The sequence below is a fragment of the Nicrophorus vespilloides genome, unplaced genomic scaffold (assembly GCF_001412225.1).
Source record: "Nicrophorus vespilloides isolate i.1.1-1 unplaced genomic scaffold, Nicve_v1.0, whole genome shotgun sequence".
In the NCBI taxonomy this organism is placed as follows: Eukaryota; Metazoa; Arthropoda; class Insecta; order Coleoptera; family Silphidae; genus Nicrophorus; species Nicrophorus vespilloides.
The window spans coordinates 27,074-47,767 of record NW_017096746.1 but is presented as its reverse complement, the minus strand read 5'-3'; the positions used below and the strand labels follow the sequence as shown (position 1 = coordinate 47,767).

Below are 20,694 nucleotides of genomic sequence, written 5' to 3'. Positions count from 1 at the left end.
AAATAATTATTATTTTAATGAATATTCATGTTTATTTTATATTATTTCTTAACAAACTTTATTAATTACTTATATTTTGTTAAAAATTTTATATATCTTCTGAATTAAATTGAAAATGCGTTAAAGTTTTATTAAATAATTATATTTTATCAGAAAAATATGTTACAGTTTATTTTTTATTTTTTTTTTAGTTTGGTTTCAAACAGTCCAGGATATTAGTGGAACTAATTATACGCACTATGCGAGTATTGCTGTATCATGTTATTAATGATGCAACTAAATTTGAAAACAAATGATTTATTATTACATTGTCTGTAATTACGTTATTCGAAACTAATTATGAAATATAATTAAATTTATTGTCATCATCTATCCGCAAATTACCCAAAAAGTTTCCGATTTCACCTAACGTCGGATGTGATATTTATGTTTGCCGGAGATAATGCCAAGACGGAGATATCTTCTCCTTTATGCGCCGAGTGGCGAACTTCCGAGTCTGGGATTGGGGAGACTGGTAAGAAGATTCCGAGGGGAATTCGAGCTAGTTTAATTAAATAGAGCGAGACATAAATATGGACCAAAGTTTCTTCTCATTGTGCGTGGTGTGTCTGCCAGAGTATCGCAACCAACAACGGAATTATATCTACTTTTTGAACAAATACCGCATCCAACAGAAGAAGAAAAAACAAAATCAAACAGACAAAAACACAAGTAGAAGAATGACTGCTGTTGGCAGAGATCAAATCCGGATAACAGAATTTCGTCTTTCGCACGAATCTCAGCAATTGGATACAGCGTAGCCATTCCTTTTTTTCTGTGCCCTTCCTTCCAATTTCTCTCAGCATGTGTATGTCATGAATTACAATGGCCCATAAAGATTCCTGAAATATCCGCGACAAAGGCATTCCGCTATTCGGCCATCTTAGCAATTGCATTTATTGATCGATCGATTGTGTAATAGGTTGAATGATTTAATAAAAAAAAATCTGACAAGGCCGTTCGAACAGTTGGTACGAGTGTTAACGTAAACGTTATTAATATTTATTTACGATTGTGAAAATCGTTTTAAGTAATAATTTTGTGGTGAGCTGAACCCAGTGAAGCCAAGCAAAAAGAGGAGGAGGCTGATCTCTTCGGTTGTTTGTTGAAAGAAGGTGCAGCCTCGATGTGGGACACACAATGCAGGCGTGAAGAATTCCGAGCTGACACACTTCTCCATGACAATCCATTGACAAATCCCTGAATTGCCTTCACGGAATAATTATAAAATTAATGCACAGCTTCAATCGAACAATCGTCTGCTGTGACGCATTGCCCAATGCTGGACTCGAATTAGCCTGATCCAAATTGATTCGTATCTCCCACTTTATCCTCTCCTCTTGTCTCCCCTCACTCGGAATTCCATTAAAACCATAAAACGGCTTTCCAAATACGAAACTACATAAACATACCGAAACATACCGCTTTTATTTATTTTTTTTTACTCGCTCTCGATTTATATATATAAAATTGCAATTTTAATCAGATCAGACTAATCGATTACCGAATAAAATGGTTTCCTGGTGAAACTACGTTAATTATTTCGCTTGGACGTAATATTTTCGAAATACTTTTATATTGTAATTACATTCCTTTTACTTACTTTAACTAATGCATTTCTACCTCGCTATGCGATTTCTTGTTCGTTAGTTTTGATACGATTGCGTAAACTCAAATTTGTTTGATACTTTCTGTTTAAATTTGCAATGACCATAAACAACTATTTACTACATACAAGATTTTCTTCACTACCAGTTTTTGTTTTAAACAGAAAGTAATAATATAATTTATTTTTTTAGATGGTACATTGTAACGAAATGTTAAAATAATTATAATAATATCCACAAAAACATGCATTTTATTATATTTATAATTCTCATTTTCACAATATATTATAATAATTATAATATATTATAATACATAATTAAAAATATATAATATATCTTCACAAAGGAAATTATCTTTTGTGAAAGCTAATGAAGGTACGAAGATAGATCCCTAAACCATGTCTCCTGCGGTCCCTGCACGCATTATACATCTGTCAGTTGCGGTCTTGCTCAAACCCTTCGACTTTAGGAAGTTTATTCGTCATAGGTATTTACCTACCTGCATATTCGGAGCTATCCGAGTATTGATTAAATACTAAGTTGAGAAATGCGTCTCAACTATTCGATATTCTTGAAGTTATATTAATACTAATCAAATGATTTAATAAAACCAACAACAATTTCTTTACATAAGTTTTAGATATATCTATTAGATTTTATATATATACTGTAAGTGAATTTGTTGATGTTTATAATATATTTCTTTAAAACTTTTTTTTATTCTTGATGATGAGAAAGAGGTAAACAACATATTTGTATGACAGTTATATAATTGAAGATTGCAAAGTTTTCTTGGATATACCAACTAAATATAAACAAGGGAAATTCAATTAAGTAAACTATAAATGTAAGTATAGAACAAAAGTAATTATAGAAAGAAGTACCAATAAAATAATAAGAAAAGAACTAGTTCAAACTTTAAAGGTTCACATCAATTACTAGTTCCAAAGACGGAAATTATTGAAATAACTAATAGACAATTCAATCATATTATCTTATTGATATACTAACTGGTGACTAACAGATGGAAAGACTGTGGTCAATAATAAATTAAATATCTTTTTTTAATGATCATCTAAATAAATTACGAATATTTTAATAATGATAAAGATTTTTCAATAAATTTTAAAATAATGAAAAAATGGAACATATATGGAATATCATTCATCTGAATAATGTATGAGTAGTATATTTTACGTACGATTTCATCCTTTTTTGAATGTATAATTTTCAACAGTGTATTATAGAATTTCAAATGTATTCATTTGCATTTTTATTTTACCAAAAAATTGTTAACTTATTTTCAATTAATATAAATATTTACACAACGCACCCAGGATGTATTTTTGTTGTACATTCAAATAATTTGATATGAGTATTTCCATATTCACTTTAGTACCTTCTCCGCTACTCAGCTGGTTAAGGTTTGTATTTTAAAAATACATACAAATACTCGTGCATTTGACGTGATTATTTTACTGTGCGCTTTTGTTACGGCGCCTTAAGGCAATATAAATAGTTATTGACAGCAGTCTCTTTACCTTTTTTTTTATAATATTTAGACTATTACATATTTTAAATATAAATTATCAATAAAACTATAACTCGCATTGTGCGGGTACCGCCCATATCCCGGATTGTTTGAAACTGGACAAATATTACATTTTAGGACCTTAAAACCACATATAAATAAACTTCACATTAAGATCAATTATGTATAATAAAAATAAGTAATTTGTTAGATTTTTTTATCAATTTAAATTTAATTTGTTTTCAAATTTTCTAATTTATAAAAAAAATCGTTCGATCGAAGCCGCAATATTGTTGTATTTATATATTTGAATTATTTAATAGATTTATCGAGCTTCGTTATTCAATTTAACCTTTCAGATCAAATTTCAAACCAGTTTAATTGTACGTACTGAATTACCGAGAATATACATTTCATGATTGTATGTGAGTCTGCAGACGTTTATTTTGTTCCTGCGTGCGTTCTTTTCGAAAAGTTGTTTCGCGCGAGAAAGAACACAGCGCGTTTGATGTAGTCGTGGTTGGCTCTCAAAGTGGAGCAAGAAAGTGGAAACGGCTGTATATGAATGTGTGTGTAGGATAAAGGTCGGTGACTCGTAAATGAAACTAATTACTTTTCAATATTTATAAATACACGAGTACACACTTTCATTTATGAAGTGGATACTGCTGTTCTTTGCGAAATTGGACAAGGCCATTTGCATGGTGCCTTATAACCTTTACTTCATAACGTTTGGAATGATCGATCGCCATCATCTAACCATAACGTATTGCAAATTACCGTTTGCTAAACGTCTCAGTCCTGCATAGGTTTTCATCAATACGATAAAATATCATTTTCTTCTCATCAAAGCCTTATTCGATCTGGCATTTTAGTCACATTACTTTCATTGCTTTTCAATTAGAAGATGTTTATGTAATCAACGTTTCGTTTTAGATTTAAGTTATTATGAAGACATTTGCAAATTCCATGTCATTAAATTACTTGAATTTGCAATTATGTGCATATAATAAGTGAAGCAATTTCGATAGAATTGTAAAATCCTATAACTTTTATTTTCCAAACAGTTGAGGCAATCCACTGCAATTTTATTGTCAGAGTTTATAAATTTACAGGCATACCTGTAAGTACTATACATTACATTTACATCACGGTTTCAATCTAACGCGATTAAAAAATTCACATAACACGAATGGTGATAACTGTAAGGAAAGTCAACAATTAAAATTGAATAACCTTGATAGTTTACTTTGTAAGTTATTATTAGGATTGTGTCCGTTAGAAGCTTTTAATCTTTCAAATTGTGTCTTTTGTAAAACTATTTTACCATTACATGGATATTCTGGGAATGTAATTAACTTGTTATAAAAGTCTTGTCCTGTTTCAATAAAGTTGCAAAATTCCATGATGGATAGGTTTTATCTACCAAACTGTTGAGGCAATTTTGTGTAATACTTAGCAAGTGTTTGATATTTACTTGACCTAAAAGCACTGTTGCAATGTTGACAACAAATTGATTCCAGTTGAAAAGTTTTCTCTCCCAATACACACATATCCCATATAAGTTCGGTCAACGGAACCGAAACTTTCCTATTCGTCCATCTACCAATTTTAATCTTCACGGAAGTGTGTTATCGGCCGGAAAGCCTTTTTCGCATAAGTCTGATCGAAGGGTGTTGCTGCTGCTGGTCTTTGATAGATCGCTAGGTTTTTCAGAACTTTCGTAAACTCCAGAATATTTGCATGTATGAAATTTAACGTGCACACGTTTCCACTCGCTGACATTCCAGCGATTAATGTACTACATTTTCAGGAGATTGATCACTGTTTCATACTTTTATACCTGTCGCATTTTCTCATAATGAATTACGGAAGTTTTCGCCAAACACCATACATTACGACGGCGAAGAAGACGAGGCAAGCAAAATAAAACAACGACGAGTATATAATTCAGTTTGATTGATCATGGAGTAAAATCTGAGAAATATAAAATGTATCGAATTAACGATTCGATTGTAATTGATTATAAGTGCTCTAACGAGTTTTCTGATTCACTAAATTCCAGTTCGTCCGGAACAAAGATGAAGAAATTGATCCCCGCTTTCACTCTGCACCAGTTCCTCTTCAATTTCAATTTAGTCTTGTTCAAGTAATTTCAACGTTAATGGGAATCTCACGACAGTCAAGTACTTTTATTTTTCAGTGACAACAGGTGACAAATACATTTCGATATTTCAACTATGATGAATGAAACTTTATGATGGATTACTACTTTTTATAAATTTCAGTTTATATTTTATTATTCATATCAATTTGTTTCATTGTATTTAGTTCATATAATAATATAATATTTTAAAGTTGAAAAACAAACTAGTACAAGCAATATATTTAACAATTTTTTTTAAGACAAGACAATATCATATAAAGATGTAGATCATATCCATTTATTTTACAAAAATAATGTTTGTGCCTATCTAAAATCATAGTAGATTAATATGGAAAAGTCTGTTAGAAAATAAAAATTAAGGTGCGTTCGTAATATGTCAGAAAAGTAAAATTTTACAAATAATGTAAGGACTTCAATCAAAGTTCATTATAAATATGATATATCATGAGGATACACAATGTATATGTTGTGAATACAGTAAAATCCCGCTTAACCCCTGCTCCGGTTAGTATTACGCATACGATTTTGTTGCTTTGATACTCCCATGCAGTTTGATAGCGCTTTTGAGTACGAACTAATGTTTGCTATTTTACTCATTTAGCGCTGGAACTTATTGGAGCGAGTCTTACTATACATGTTGATAATAGTACTTGAGCCCAAAGACTTAAACCTTTCTTTGAATTAATATTTTAGGTATAGGCTTAGTATCTTAGGTAGATATTCAATTAAGGTTTATAAGTCTTCTTTATATATTTATTTAATAATTGAAAGTCATTTTATTAAGGTACGTTCACATTAAGTACTTTTCAATTAATTAAATGTCATTAATGAAATTATCATTTATGTCTTAGATCAAAGGAAATGCTATAACTCAGAAGTGATCTAATCTGTTCAAACATAATGTAAATAAAATGAGATGCTGAGAAGTCTATTAATTACTATTTTACATTAAAATATAGTGAATAGAAAGGAATTACCTTATTTTATTACAGTCTTTTTTTATATCTCGTATTTTATGTCTGCAATGAATTGCATTGCCTAAGTAACATTAGCAATGCAATGCCCACACTTACGGATTCAGTTATTTTAAACAATTTGCGCGGCGAACTGTGGAAAATTCTCATTCGATGCAAAATAAAACCAACATTTTATTGCGTAATGGAATTGAATGTAAAAACACATCGCGATTGTCTGCAATATAATTTCTATATAAACTTTGAGCACGTTCGGCTCTCACACACGGAGATCGGCTGTACAATTTTCTGATGAAATTGTTACAATAGCGCCATTCCAGCGAGAGGGAAGCGTGAAATAATTTACATATTTTGCAATCCGCACCGGCGTGCGTTACGTAACGATTTTTAGCGCCTAAGTGCCGATCGGACAATTAAAGTCGACGCTTTAATTGGATCCTACTCTTACGGTTTCGCTCTGAGCCCATTCAGAGATGTAAACGTAGCTCGGATTTCAGGAATATCATTTCTTCTTGTCGCCATATGTAGGAACAATCTCAGTCCTTCTATTTGTTCTTGCTGAATGTCAGTGGTGTAACTAATCGCATGCGAAAGATACTTGGGATTGTTGTAAATTACGACTATGCAGTTTCTGTGTGTGTGTGTTAGCATGCAAAGTGCTAATTTGTGTCTATTGGGTATGTTCGAGCGTTCACAATACTTCAAAGCATGTTCTTTTTTTATTTCATCTGCTAATAAATTCAAGTGTTACATGCACACTGACAACAACGCACTAAAAATAACTATTGCATAGACATTTCCTATAGTTTAAATTTTTACAGCTTTAAAATGATTAGTTTCGAAACTATGTAATTTGTACACCAATATTTACAAATTTCCATAAAGTAATTTATATAATCTGACAACTCAAATGACAAGGGTTGTCTACCAGTATTTAGTTAGGTATAATTTGATTTATTTTTGTTAAATAATAATAAAATTTAATAAACTTAGGTAATATTAATCCATAATATTATTATATAAAACTATATATAGGGCCCACGAGGTTTTTTTGGAGCCCAGCTGCTAAGATACCGACACCTGAATAACCCCCCACCCTTAACTGGTGCCTAGTGACCATGAGAACTTTAATGCTGCCCTCCTTGGAAAACATTGTCCTTTTCTCAAGTAAAATAATTACACGATAAGAAAGTACTGAACAGAGAAATATAATTTACGTAATAATTCTGATATACTAACATTACACCAAACAATTGTTTCTACATTTGCGTAAGCACAGATGAAATTTCATCATTCTCATTCTTAAATTAATTGATATTACTTTTAAAGAGGATAAATCATGTCGAAAAGTAATTATAAATTTAAAAATATGCAACAGGTGGTTAATGTAAATCAGAGGTTCCCAAACTTTTTTGTGTGGTAGACCCTTGCCATGTTTTTCGGTTTTGGGTAAACCTCCTACTTACCTGATATTGATTTTTTGTAAATTTATTATTTATATTGGGACATCTTTATAATTATTAAGATCTTTGCTCTGAGACTGCGCGTATGCTTGTAACAAGATGATACTGGTATATCATTATGTGCAGGTTTTTACAAGTTCAAAATGTATTGCGACCACAAAGCGAATACCTACATCCCACAACTTACACAATTTTATAAACATATATATTTTTTTTTTACTTCATAGCTATTTTTATAAATAATGTATATGTCTTTATATTATCAGATAGTATAATGTAAGTAAATAGGTACTATCAGTGTATGTTGAGATCCACTATCATGGACCCCCATTTTCATTTCGTGGACCCCCAATTTTTTTTCGCTGACGTAGACCCCTTGCAGGTTGTCATAAACCACTTTGGGAATCACTGATGTAAAATTTATTAAAATGCATATGGTATCCATACAAAGGAGACAGTAAAATTAATAAACTGTCAATACAATTTTAGAACACTAAATATATGTTTTGGCAACAAATTAAGGTGCGTACATATGAATTATGTTATGTATTTCAACATTAATAATTTTAAATAAATTAATCTTAATTCAATCCGATTTAATAATCAATCTTTTTTTATGAAAATTGTGTCAAACCGAACTGGTACTCATAACATATCCGTTAATTTGTACTTCTGTGATGAAAGTTATACCTCGAATTGACCTTGACATTACACGTAATCAATTACACCATGTAATTACGTGTAATTAATATTAATCGTATTATATTTTAAAACGTATGATACCCAATTACCTAAGAATGTTATAACCGAAATAATATGTACATTCCTGCTTTGCATTTATCTCCGGTATAAATCTTAATCTAAAAACTGCACTGATTCATATGTGAATCATATGCATTTACATAAGAATGAGGAACTAATAAAATTCAAAATTTAATTACCTTCGGTTTCATATTAAAATTATAATTCACTCGTATACAATGTACATATAGAGTGCATAAATCATCCGTTTTTTAGACCTTGCCCACATCACGCTGAAAGTTGAATAGAGTACGAGCCACAATTAATTTGTTTTTTTTATTGTGTATGAAACCTAGCTTGTCTTGTCTATTATTTCTATTATAATTAACAACGTAAGAATCATAAATAATGTTTATTATACAGTAAGACCTCGTTTAGCATTTGTCGTCTAGAAACGTATCCTAGTTGTATTGTAAATAAGTTTGTTTCTAATTACAAAAAGGTATCAATCACTGATCTAATTATATATGACAAAATGTCAACTATGTTTCATACTAAATAATAGATATAATTTATATTTATGGTGCAGACAAATTCTATGTAAAGTAAGCAATGCAAGGAATTTTATGCAGATGTTGGAAATTTGGTAATCAGACCAATATTGTGATGCTTAATGCAGAATTATCGCGCCATTGAGAGAGCTTCGACCAACTGGCCGTGACTGGAAATTGCTCGAAACCAATCTCATTACACGAGGGAACACAATTCGTTCCGTCAAATAACTTATGGTCTAACATAGTGCTATTCTTCTGGTGCAATTTCTAGGAAGAGCGCGAGAAGTTAAAAAGAAAGAAAGGAAGTAGTCGTCGCTCTGCAAAATTCCGTATGAAAGTGGTATATCCGTCATGCATACTGAACGGTTCTCTTCGATAGCATCCGAATAAATTTCGAGCACGCACAAAAGGTCCTGGCGCAGTGGCACTTCTTCATTCCGCATTAAATATTCGATGTAATTAGAAGTTGGAAAGTAAAATTGTTATGTTTCCTCTGGGTAATCTAGAAAGTATGTAGAGGTGCCCGCCATTTAAATGAGGCTACTACTAACACTAATGCAACCTGTTGTTGTTGTTTCACGCGTGTTACGTAATGCGAGCGGCTGCTATGGTTTTATTCCATTTCCGAAATGGAATGGTGGATGGTATGCAGCGGCGGCGGTGGTTCGGTGGTAATTTCGGATGAATAGCTCTGTTTCAAAGAGATGATGTTTTGGATGCTCCCAAGTTTTAATGCGTAACCAAAATAATGGTATTTGCCAACGTTCGTGAATAGAATTTCAACATTTACACACGTACGCACACCAAATATTTGCTTTTATATTTCATATAACTCGTTCATCAAATACCAGGCAAACAGCGGATGCCATTTTCTATTTACCTAATATGTTAAATATTAGTTAACTACTGCAAAGCATACTCGTATTATATTGATTAATTGTTCTGATTAACAAATATGTTTATTAAATCATACTGTAGTATCCGAGTAAATTTAGTTGATTATTACCCACCTACAAATAATAGGCAAAATACAATGCTTTTATAGATAATCTTCATTCAACGTACATTTTAAGATATGACAGATCAATCCAGGATGTTTTTCTACACATACCCATTTTTCTTCGGCGTCGCAGATTTTTTTTTAAGTGCAAAAGCGAGTCGCGAACCAAGAATGTTTAGAATCGCTGGTACAAATTAATATATATAAATATATGATCAAGCAGTAGTATGAACAATAAGGTGTTTCTTGAAATATAGTAAAGGCATTAATTCATATGGCAATTTACGTAATTTATTTAAAATATGAACTTATAAGTTATACTTAATACTGTATGTGAGATACAGTATTATTAATTAATGGACTATGAGATTTAACATAATAATAAAATTTGATAATTAATGTTTTAAATTAACAAAATTCTTGTCTATTGACCATGGGTATTTTTGTCGAAAGATATAAAACAAATTATCCATTCGGAAATAGAATTGCTGAAACTTTATAAAATTAAAAATATCGCTATAAATTGTAATTACGTACTCAGACCAATCCAACGCATCTTGTAACATTAACGAGGCATAATTAATATGCATGACATTTAATACTAAATAATAATTAGCGGATTAAATCAGCTGCACAAGTTTGGACTGTCCTGGGAGGATATATTGCAGTCACAACATCGCCCACAGAACTTACTCATCAAGAAGTGTATCTTACGTATGAGTAATATATGCATTCGTTAAAAATGCAAATTCGGCTTTTCGCAATATCCCATAAAATACCGCATCATTGTTCCTCGCATAAAACTGATGAATATACCCATTTATTAAAAGGGCACTCCTTTTCTATAGTACCTTTTTCGAAAGGGATCTGAAAATGCCGACTTTCTAATCATGATTTACGCCAAGATATGAGTGTTGTATATGAGCGCAATATGCGCCTTATAAAGGTGAATGCATTTCCAATCTTCCTCTTGGATTATTCACATCTCAAGCATTTTATTTCGCTTAATTAAAAAGAGTATTACATAAGACTAAAGCGCGTACCAATTGTGTTTTGTGAGGAATAAGTAGTTAAGCCCGGGTTAATTGACCCCTGGCTAAGCCCCCGTGCCACTAGGCAGATTAGAATCCCTAAACAATTAAACGGCATGACGAGAGCTCTGACTAATTTCCAACGTATGAAACTTAATTAAACAGTTGCACAACGCATTCACGATACGAAGCGATAATTGCACCGTAAGGATTAGGTGGAAAACAAATGATTTATTTTTCCAAACAATCCAATTATTAGTATGGATATCTGTGCTTAACAAGGTTTGATGGGGGAAATCCGGTTCGGACAATAAAATTTAATTGAGATTAATACAGGAGACACATCTTTGGATGCCTTCCAAGTCTGGCAGTTTTTCAATTAACTAAAGACATTCGCGATGGCGCCTCTGTGTAATCCTCATTAAATGCTTTCGGCTTGTAATTGCTAGGTTATTACGCATAGGCGGGTTTGTAATTAACGCTTGACCTTCCTTCCTACAGCCTCTCGGTACACGCACAAAAATTTCGCTTGCAGAAGGGGGCGAGAGGGTGAGGATGTTGAGGAATTTGCATTTAAATTTGTTTATAAACGCCCAGGAATGTAATTAATTCCAAACTCGAGAATTTATTGCACAGTAGTTACATTGCTCGAAAGGTAAATAAATAATTTTGGACTTTCATGTAAACGTTCTTTCGCATTTTTAACTTTAAATACATTTTAGATTTATTGAAATAATCATAAGAAAACACTAAATAAGACTATTTCTTCCAATTATTTATTAAAAAATAAAAAATATTCATAAAATCTTAATAAATATAAAAATAATTTAGCTATTTATAATATTTACTAATAAAGTAAAATTAGATTATAAGTTGAAATATTTTGAGGTTTTTCGCCTCCAAAAAATCAATTTTTTTAGTTAGGTTTTATATTTTGACAACTAATACTTCTTTAATCAGGTTATAAAATCATAATCATTAAATATAAAATACCATATTATAATAAATTTTTATGTTAAAATATTGATAATAAAATATTAAAACAAACTATTTTATAAGTCACTTTAATAAAATTATATAATATTATTTGTCCATTCATACAATACATTTTCACATATATTTATTTGTGTAGAAAATTCTGGTAAATTTCTTGAAATAAAACTTACTGAGTTTATAACTGTAAAAAATAACCTAGTGTATTCCTTTATATTACTAATATTTTATATGAATAATATTATAATATATTATAAATAATTACTTGAATTAAAATACTAAGATTAATATAACAGGAAACATAATTATAAAATCAATTGAATATAATCGCAAATTGTGTGTTTAATTACAATCATTAATTAGTGTCTCCGTAATTGTCTAACAAATATATAATTAATTAAACGTATGTTCATTAGAATTTAATTGATCATTTGTACTCCATTAATGTAAGCTACTATCCCCACAATGAAGGACACATGCTAGATAATATTATAGATATATTCAAAATAAAAATTAAAACACTTTAAAAATTAAAAAAAAAACATGTAAAAAACGTAAAAATATCACAAACATAATAAAAAACATAACCTGTTCATTTGTTTATATTTTAATTATTTAAAAAAATATTGCAACAAAGTAAAACTGTTGATTGCATTACATTCTTCAATTTATTTTTCTCTCATTCTACTTTCTATATTTTGTAAAATTTGATCATAAAATTTTCATATTGTTATTTAAATATACATTTTCTATGAGCTTTTGTTATTTCAAAATATATTATTGAAATACGAACAAAATGGAATTATTAAAGTGTTATATAAATTAAAATGTTATCAATTTATTTAAAATAATTACATAATTGTCTAACATATTAATCTATGTTTTTTTTTTCTAAAAAAATATTTAATAATCAAAATATGTATAAACAACTATAATGTATGAATAATGAGTTTTTGTTTTGTTGATATATGAACAAAATTGTATTATTTGGTTAGATTTATTTATTTTTATGACTTTTAATAACATCTAAATAAGAGGTTAAATTATAGATACATACAAATTGATGATATTGAAATTAAAATTTTATTAATTAATTTAAAATAATTAGATATTAGATATTTCTCTAATATAAAATTTTAATTACAATATTCAATTTTTATCTCTGCTAATTTTGATAGATATATTTTGTATTAAAGATATGCTTTTTTTTTTTTTCTAAAATTCTAATTGAATCGTCGTGATGATCATTCTAATCATAACATGTAAAAATAATTACATAGTTCAATAGAAATAACTCTAAAAATAATGTTTGAGCGATAATTTTGTATGAAAGAAAAAAAAATGGATAAAAAATAAACGTTTTGCAAACCAAAATATGTATAGGCAATTCAATAGTGTAATAGGAAATATGAATAATGGAATGATGTATGAATAATGTAAACTTATGCAAGACTGGAAAATGCAATGATAACTGAGTTTGCAGTAGTTACACGGTGGCATCGTTTTCCCCTCTATCGCACGTTATTATAATTCCGATCGATAATCCAAATTGATATGAAATTGCAATTTAAACTATGACACGGCATCCGACTTTCAAACTGACAAATTCGAAATGCGCGCACGGATACCTTTCAGGACAATATCCTGGGACGCCCTAATCGCAATCTGCCGCTAATTTAAATAATTCTACGAAGGCATCCATTAAATATTATGTGCGTCTGCTTAACGTAATAATGGATGCTCTTCAGCGTCACAAAAGGGTTAAAGATAAAGGGATCTCTTTAAAAAAAACGAATGCATTTATGCCACAGAGTCAATCGGATTTCACATCATCATCGACTTTGATTGCCGAGGCGGTGTATGTTATTCTTCTGAGGATTCCTTTTGAGAGCTGGAAAAGGTTATTTCTTCTCTTTTTTCTCCATCTGCTGCACGAGTGTAGAGGAAGAAGGAGGCTTTCATTTCGCGACTGCATATTCTTGTTTTCCTTTCGGCTCCCCCAATTTTTCTCCCCGAAACTTGTAGGTCAACAGCTGCCATTTATCGTAACATTTCATTGTAATACAATAAGGAAGGGAAAGAAACAGGAAACAAAATCAATACAATTTCACGCTTTGTTTTAATGCGTCGAAGGCGTCAATAGTATCGTGGGAGGAATAAATATCATCGCAGATAAATCACTTTATCTCGGAAATTGTCTCATTGACCGCAGACACTTCTTCCAAGTTGACCTACTTTGCCCACGGATTTCGCCTACTAAAAATTCGATTCATATAAATAAAGTATTTCCCAAGTTTAAGGTCAACAGGAAATGGAACACATAATTATAATAATTACAGAAATAAGAAGCAGTAAAAAATTAGTTTACTTCATAGCAAGGTCACCACCAGATTTGGGCTAAATGGATTAGAGTAGACTGGAGTTCACTTTCAAATCAACAAAACTATTTCGGAATGTGTAAATAACACGGTAGCATTTTTGAGTTGTTGCTGTTGTTATTTTTTCTTTCTATTTTGTGAAAGGTTAATACACACTTAATGTATTCCTCGATCTGTGACAGAGCGGGAATTTAAAGCAGTTTGCATAACTTATAATTTGCCACCAGGATTTACAGGCGTTTCGCAACAATGAACGAAACACTTTCGGCTCTTAAAACACGACATAACTCCGTGAATGGGCTGCGAATTAAAATCAACGTTCGTCCGTGTGGCCGAAATGCAAATGGATGTATTCGTAAAGTTTAGTAGTTTATTTTAACGAGGCTTCATTATGATTTTGCCCAATTAACCTGATTCCAAAATTGTTCGTCGATTGAAATTTGCCAACAGAACTGCAATTTCACATCAATATTTCGAATTTGCTTTCACCGCTTTGACGAAGATCCAAAGAGACCCGACATACTTATAACTAATAATTATACTAATTACAAAACTTCAATCAAATCATAAGTAGTTCTTTTTTTTTTGTAAATAATCTTTAGTGCATATTTATATAGTAATAATATATTTTCTAATTAAAAAATCTATTCTTCATCAGCAAGTGATGTTTAACAACTATAATAATTAAGTCAAACTCAAATTGCATGCAAGATCTGAAAGCCGATTTTTTTAACTAGATCAGCGGTTTCCAACCTTTATGCTAATACGCCTCCCCGATTTTGTTTCCGCGCATCCCTTACCTTTTGTTGTTTTAATATATTAAATAATATAGATACATTTTATTATGGTATAAAAATTAATTTATTAAAAAAATTTGGCGCCTCCCCTGTTATTAGCCCGACCTAGCTCCAACCTATTCACTTTTACCTTCAATAGCATTCTTACACATAAGCTATATTTTTCTAATACTATAAACATTGTAATTAAAATTCGCGGGACGTGTAAATTAGCATCAGGGCCGGTTGCCGCACGAAGACCACTGAGTTAAGTAACTTGGGTAATAGTTGTTATTTGAATGACAAATGGTGCAAATATTAATTTATTTTAAAATTGACTTTATATTTTGTATTGAAGCCAAAAAAGTTTTTTGTTTACTTTTTCAATGTATGTTATACAATTCATTAAATATTAGTTATATACAAAATTAAATGCTGATATATTTTATATTATGTAATCTAACATAATGTATCTAATTAAATTTTGGTACATACCGAAAATTGCATTGGGTATATAAATATTCACGTTGTAAAATATAATAACATATGAAAAAAAAACCAAGGCTGTGTTGGGTCAATAGGGTCAACTTGTGAAAAGAAGCGTTGAAAACGTTATATTAAACGTGCCATTAAAAAAAAGTAATGCCATTGTTCTAAAAACGTGTACTCACCTTGTCTTAATAAGATGGCCATGACAAAGTCAACGAATAAAACGGCTCCACGGTCGGAGGTCACGGAACACGGCGAATGAGTTTTCCACCGGTAACATGATGTCAGTATCTTTCGGTAGATTTGATACGTTCTCTCTCACATGCGTGATTCAGAGTTACGTATGATGTAAAATTGAGATCCTTGAAATAATTTAATGTGAATTTATATCTCAAGAAAAATATAGAGTTAGATAGTGAATTAATTAAAACAATAATTATGATCGTTATCTCTAGATGTTAAACAAAATACTAATTGATTTATATTGAGCAGAAATTTTAATCTCATGCATGTATTCAATAATATTGCGACTAATAGCCGAATGGTTAAGTCGCTCTACACCAATAGTATGAAATAAAAACATATATCAGAGCATATAAGTAATTTATATTATGTAATGTAGAAAAAAAGAATGTTTACGATACTTTATTGGTAAATATGTGATAGAATTATGGCGCTATCAAATTCGATCTGTAAAATAATACTGAATAAATCTGTCGATAATGAAAAAGCTTATAGAAAACCGCACCTTCGATTCAATGATCCCTAGAAATTCCACCTGCGGTAGGTGAAAAGCTAATCTCGATAGCGTTTGAAAGTGAGCTTGTTTGTTCGTTTTTTTGTATGTTCTACTCGTTCGGAATGTAATCGCCAAATAAAATATCTTTGGCTACGTGTAGATATGCCACACCTAGGTATAGATTCAGTGTCGAATGAAAATTAAAAAAAAACATCGGGTGTATAGAACGTTGTATGTGATGATGGGGGATAATAATAATAAGAATAATAGTAATAAGCTTCAGTTTATTGCATTCATTTCGCCTTATTCAGAATTCGCTTATACATTTCGATGTTCCATTCGGGGCGAACGTTGGACGGGGCGCGTCGCATTCGCATGTAAATATCGCATGCAGATTGCGCTGGGAAAATCGGCCGCAATTTACTTATCTGCACAATCCGTGCAGTTATGTAAACTTGGCACTGCAAGAATATAAAACCGAGTGGTCATAGTGGTGTCGTCTGCTGCTCCTACCAATACAGATATATTTCATTACTCATTTCATTGAACCTATTTACATTCAAATATAAATGACACGGGCAAAGGCCGTTTCGACGCGCAGACCTAGTTCATTATTGCGATCACGGTATATTTTACTGCGAGAATAATATTAGCAGAATGATAAACAATACTTGCAAATGCAAATAAAATAACAAGTTTTATTGAGTTTATATTTATTTCATTTCATTAACACAATAATATTAAATAATCATGTACGTATTATCGAACATGAAGTGATCACAGTTCGATAATACGTACATGACTATTTATGCTTGTCCGACGGAATTAACATATAAATATTCGTATGAACGTATAATAATGTCAGTTTGTATAGGTATTTATAATGTATATTTGATAATGTATATGAAGAATTCATATTATCTATTTGAATTCTGCCTAACATATTTCCTGTTTTTTCCAAACTTATTTTTAGAAAAGCTAAAACATTACTGTTTAATGAAGAGACAGAATTTTAAATTGTAACTTGTGCAATTCCAAAATTGAAAGGCTGCGAAAATAGCTTATATTCATAATTAGTTGAATGAAGTTTATATACCATTTAAATAAATTTCATTTGCTGTGTTCAAAAACCAAGTAGACGCAATTAAAACATGAAAATTGGCCGGGGAAAAGCGATTCCCTAATTAGTATAATTAATCCCTTGGAAATGAGAGCTATGAGATTTTTTTTGACGTATTTCCTTTCATTGCATCGTCCGAAGGGAGCAACGCTAATTCGAGGCCCAAAAACCTCGATGGACTGAAATCAAAGAATACTCAGCACTTCTTCTAATTAACTGCAAAAAGCGCGAAAACTTAATTTTCAATGCCTCTGAGTATGTGTGCGACTTTTCTTTCCTATATTTTCTTGGTTTATGTGAAATGGTTGGATGAATGTATGAGTGGTTGTGGAGAGAGTCTGTTTGCTCGCCGAACGATATGATTCGTAAGCGATTTATTACCACTTAAAAGCCATTCATCTCATGTTGTTTTTCCACTTTTTGTTACAGAACATCCTGGATAAATTCAATCCTGGCGCAAGGCAGATGATAAATGCTGGGAAAGCGTATTTGAAAGCACTCCACGGTAAGAGTAAATAATATTTGAAGAAGGAGCAGAAGCGGCGAGGAAGAATTTTGCCCACGGTTGATTTATAAAATGGTTTGGAGTACGTAGATGGAGACGGTAGAAATGGCTCTGATCTCTCAGATTCCATGTTTAATTTGGCATTAAGAATTTTAATATTAACTTTTATTACATTCCGTCTACGGCCTCCTTTCAATATCATCACTATTCCCTTTAGCGATTGTGCATTTGTTTGTTTAGTATTCTTTCATTTTTTAAAGGATTTTTTTTTTACAGATTTACTTAAGAATATATTACTTTCAGTTTATTCCCTCAAAGGATTATAATTACCTAAATACCAGATATTTAACCATTTAAATATAAAATTCACAAAAACAACAGCTCTTTGTAAGTAAATTGTCACTGCTGTTCATAATTATATGAACTATTTAGCAAAAGAATATCTTGATGAAGGATACTAATTTAATATAAAATATAATAGCTGATCAATGATAAAAATTCATTAAATTATTTAAAATAGTTATACTAAAACTACTTTAATTCCACTTATGCAGTTTTGTAAAATAAGCAATTTTATTGTATTGAGTATAAATTACTTGTTTAATTAATATTAATGTATTCATAATTAATATTAATGAATACATTAATATTAATTAATTTATTTATAGAAAAAAACATATTTTCAGCAAATTAAATAAGGTTTTGGTTAGTTTTTAAACATTGTTTTTAATTTATAAATTTGCTAAAATAATAGATCATAATAAATATTAGCAAATAATTAATTATTGATAAAATGTTTGACAAAAAAGGATTGTCTACATTCAAAATGGTATATTTATACAAATATAATATTTTGTATGTGTAGTGTAAAACAAAATTACAATTCTAAATGGAATTTGTTGTTTTGCTTGCTAATGAAGTCTGCTGCTTTGGTTTGGTATAGGTTACAATCTGTTCTGCATTTCTATCGTCGCACAACTGTGTGAACTTTGCAAAGGGCATTAACTACGAAATAAACCGACTCCATAATTGTGTATACGTATACATACACATAGGATTGTGTATGTGTGTGTACATGTGTTGGTAAATGTTAAAACGCAGTGAACATAAATTGGGATCGTTGTGCGAGCGAGCATAATTAGCGTCATAAATGTATGAAGTTGTTGGGCTTTATTCAGTTCCAAAAAGGGGGTGGGCCGAGGAAAAGTGGGGGTTGTTGGATGGGCGACATTGATTACATCTTGAAACAAGTTTACTTACTTGCATTGCGTCTAAGAATACCTTTTAATGTGCAAATTTAATTTCGCGAAACTGGAGAAAGTTCCGTTTCATAATTGAATTAAAATCGATTCAAATGAAACGAGTTTCCAATAATAAAAACTGAGATTGTATAAGGTTCTCGCGGTATTCGCGTCTCCGAAGGAGGTGGATTCGATTAAAAAAAAATAATTTGTTACTGTGTGCAAATGTAATTGGCCTGGGCTCGTCGAGTCTCACAAAATGGAATAAATCCCCGCAAGGTTGGGCTTTCAATAGGGTGTGAAACGAAGAGTGCGTTCATTTATTTCGATCAAAGAAAATTGCCGAGGAGACCGTCGTCCCGCCCCCGATATTACCATTTGTTAGAAGTCTCAATTGCATCTGGCCGTGTCGCCCAGGATTAAATTAAATTCCCTTTTACCTAAGCCTCGTCCACTGATTAACGTTAGAGTAATAGAAACTCGACTATCCCTCGTCCATTTCGTAATCATCATCAACTTTGTTTGCATCACTTAGTTACCTTTTAACTCGTATCCGTTTTATTTGCAATCATTCTGATTCTTCCTATTCGATACATTATTTGAAACGAAATTATTTGAATTAGGTTTCGTTACTATTTTCAAGCAACATATTGACCGAGCTATTTTTCTCCTAATGTGATGCTCTGTAATGAAGTCATTTATATGTGGGACTATTTGAAATAAAGGAGTCCAATCAATGGGGACGAGAAATAGCCTCAGTCTAGTAGACTAGTCCTCGCCACTTTCGTTTCATTAAGTTGAGTGGAGAGGATCCAACGTCGATCTTACAATTCTTCTATGGAAATTTTCTCATTACAAAAAACATAGTAATTGGTGTTTTATACTGCATTGCATAATTCAATATAATACAGTTTATTCTATATTACTTGTACGCAAACTAATATGCAAGAATCATATTGCAAGCAATAAATTAATTTCTATATTTTTGTCCTGCGTATACTATTAAACTAATGTTAAATAATTATAAGTTAGTTTTTGATAATCAGTACTATTAAACTTTTGATATACACTAAAATTTCAGTATTTGCTTTATTCGTTACGTTCTTATTTCTGCTTCTGGTGTTTCTTAATCAATACTGAGATTGAAACTCATACCTCGACATTTTGAAACTTTTAAAATTTGTTAGGTGTTAGGTGCTTAACAATTAACACTAAATTAATCATCATTTCATAAATTAATGAGATATGTAATAAGAAAATTTATATTAAATAAGAAATATTGGCTTTAACAATACATTTTATATTTTTCATAAATATTATCATTTACTCCAATATCAAAAATAAAC

At 30.8% G+C, this 20,694-nt stretch overlaps 1 long non-coding RNA gene across 1 annotated transcript in view; it reads left to right on the top strand.

The window, feature by feature from the left end:
• LOC108558042 overlaps nt 1-18,105 on the top strand; it is an 83,541-nt gene extending 65,436 nt beyond the window's left edge. The window contains exon 4 of the long non-coding RNA XR_001890883.1: nt 18,032-18,105. This is a non-coding gene — a long non-coding RNA (uncharacterized LOC108558042). The remainder of the gene's footprint in view (nt 1-18,031) is intronic.
• The last annotated feature ends 2,589 nt before the right edge of the window (nt 18,106-20,694 follow it).